Here is a 3137-nt window from a genome sequence, read left to right as displayed (position 1 = left end):
ATCCTGGGGGTCAGTAAACTAAAATGGATGGGAATGTGTGAATTCAATTCAGACAATTATCACATCTACTATTGTGGGCAAGAATCCCGTATAAGAAATGGAGTAGCCCTCATAGTCAACAAAAGACTGGGAAAAGCTGTACTGGGATACAATTTGAAAAATAATAGAATGATTTGAATACAAATCCAAGGCAGTCCTTTCAACATCACAGTAATTGAAGTTTATGCACCAACCACCAATACTGAAGAGGTTGAAATTGACGAATTCTATAAAGACTTACAACACATTCTTGAACTGACACCAAAGAAAGATGTTCTTCTCATAGGGGACTGGAATGCTAAAATAGAGAGTCAAGAGAGAAAAGGAACAACAGGTAAGCTTGGCCATGGGAGTTCAAACCGAAGCAGGGCAAAGTATAATAGAGTTTTGTCAAGAGAACAAGCTAAACATCACAAGCACTCTTTTCCAACAACTCAAGAGGAGACTCTACACATGGACCTCTCCAAATGGGCAATACTGAAATCAGATTGAATATGTTCTCCGATCAAAGACTGATCTGTGGCTCTGATCATCAGCTTCTTATAGCAAAATTCAAGCTTAAACTGAAGAAAGTAGGAAAACTACTGGGCTAGTCAGGTATGATCTAAACCAAAGTCTTTATGAATACATAGTGGAAGTGAAGAAGAGATGTAAGGAACTAGACTGGTTGGACAGAGTGGCTGAAGAACTATGAATGGAGGCTCATAACATTGTACAGGAGGCAGCAACAAAAACCACCCCATAGAAAAAGAAATGCAAGAAAGCAAAGTGGCTGTCCAACAAGGCCTAACAAATAGCAGAGAAGAGAAGGGAAAGAAAATGCAAGGGAGATAGGGAAAGTTAGAGGAAATTGAATGCAGACTTCCAAAGAATAGCAAGGGGAGACAAGAGGGGCTTCTTAAACAAACAGTGCAAAGAAATAGAGGATAAGAATAGAAAGGGAAAAGCCAGAGATCTGTTCAAGAAAATTGGAGATATTAAAAGAACCTTTTGTGCAAAGATGGACATGATAAAGGACTAAAATGGGAGGGACCTAACAGAAGCAGAAGACATCAAGAAGAGGTGGCAAGAATACACAGAGGAATTATATTAGAAATATTTGGGTATCTCGGACAACCCAGATGATGTGGTTGCTGACCTTGATCCAGACATCCTGGTGAGCGAAGTCCAGTTGGCCTTAGAAAGGGTGGCTAACAAGGCCAGTGGATGTGATGGCATTCCAGCTGAACTATTTAAAATCTGAAATGATAGGATGATGCTGTTAAAGTGCTACACTCAATATGCCAGCAAGTTTGGAAAACTCAACAGTTGCCAGAGGATTGGAAAAGATCAGTCTACATCCCAATACCAAAAAATGGCAGTGCTAAAGAATGCTCCAACTATTGTACAATTGCACCCATTTGACACGCCAGGAAGGTTGTACTCAAAATCCTACAAGGCAAGCTTTAGCAGTATGTGGACCGATAACTCCCAGAAATACAAGCTGGATTTGGAAGGGGCAGAGGAACTCGAGACCAAATTGCTAACATGCGCTGGAATATGGATAAAGCCAGAGAGTTCCAGAACAACATCTACTTCTGCTTCATTGACTACGCAAAAGACTTTGACTGTGTGGACCATGGCAAACTATGGCAAGTTTTTTTAAAAAATGGGAGTTCCTCACCATCTTATCTACCTCCTGAGAAATCTATATATGGTACAGGAAGCAACAGTTAAAATGGAATATGGAATTAGGAGAGAGCAAAAATGGTCTGAAGCTCAACATCAAAAAACAAACAAACCAAGATCATGGCCATTGGTCCCATCATCTCTAGGCAAATGAAAGAGGAAGATAGGGAGGCAGTGAAAAATTTTACTTTCTTGGTCTCCATGATCACTGCAGATAGTGACAGGAGCCACAAAATTAAAAGACGCCTGCTTCTTGGAAGGAAAGTGATGAGAAACCTAGACAGCATCTTAAAAAGCAGAGACATCACCTTGCCAACAAAAGTCCGCATAGTTAAAGCTATGGTTCTTCCATTAGCGATCTATGGAAGTGAGAGCTGGACCATAAAAGAAGGCTGACTGCTGAACAATTTATCCTTTTGAATTGTTGTGCTGGAGGAGACTTTTGAGAATCCCCTGGACTGCAAAGAGATCACACCTATCCGTTCTGACAGAAATCAACCCCGAGTGCTCACTGGAAGGACAGAGCCTGAAGCTGAGGCTTCAGTATTTTGGCCATCTCATGAGAAGAGAAATCTCCCTGGAAAAGACTCTGATGTTGGGAAAGTGTGAAGGCAGGAGGAGAAATGGATGACAGTAGGATGGACACTGTCATTGAAGCAATAAGATTGATATAGTGGTGGGATTCAGAGAACCACAGGGATGCTGCAATCCCAAACCATAAACTCTACAGGAGGGTTGGGGTGGGGCGTGTTGGAGGTGTAGGTGGGACGTTCTCCCCAACCCCTTGGGTAGCAGACCTTTTCAGACCACGTTTCCTTTGACCGAGTTTCCTGGTTTCATGAAACAGGCTGCAGCAAATACCGATCCGCCGTCGTGGGGGTTCCCAGCCAACCAGGGACCGTGAGCTAAGGATCCCAACTCTTTCTATAATCATCACAAAGCAAGCTTGTTTTCTTCTTTCTGCAGAAGCCTATTCTGCCTTCCTCACGGCCACTCCTTTTGGGAAAAAACCAGGTCCCCCCTTCCAAACCAGTTGAAGCCCCCGCCTGGGTCGAGCACCCTGTTACAGTCCAGAAGCCCATCAATTTGAACTGTGGGTCAACCCAGGTTTATGCTGGGTTGATGAGGATCATGCAGGAAGAACCAATGCAGTTAGAATTTATTCAGAAAAAAAGGGCAATGCAGAGCTACGGCAGCGATAGCAAAGGGAATTCCCAGGACTCTAGGGACCCTTGAGTAAACTCTGGATCACCAGACACCCCCCCCAGCAGTGGAAAGGGGAGGCAAGCTTTACAGGAGAGTAGGGCTTGCAGTGAAGGAGAGCTGGAAAAAGTCCGAATTCAGACAGCAATCTGCCTTACAGAGATGTCCAGCACTCTGCCTTGCCGGTAATTCCATCCTTAGTAAACTGGTGGAGAGGGTAGTGGCAG

Source organism: Pogona vitticeps, chromosome 2, assembly GCF_051106095.1.
Source record: "Pogona vitticeps strain Pit_001003342236 chromosome 2, PviZW2.1, whole genome shotgun sequence".
Taxonomy (NCBI): domain Eukaryota; kingdom Metazoa; phylum Chordata; class Lepidosauria; order Squamata; family Agamidae; genus Pogona; species Pogona vitticeps.
The sequence above is the reverse complement of the archived record's forward strand: the minus strand, read 5'-3'. Positions refer to the sequence as shown.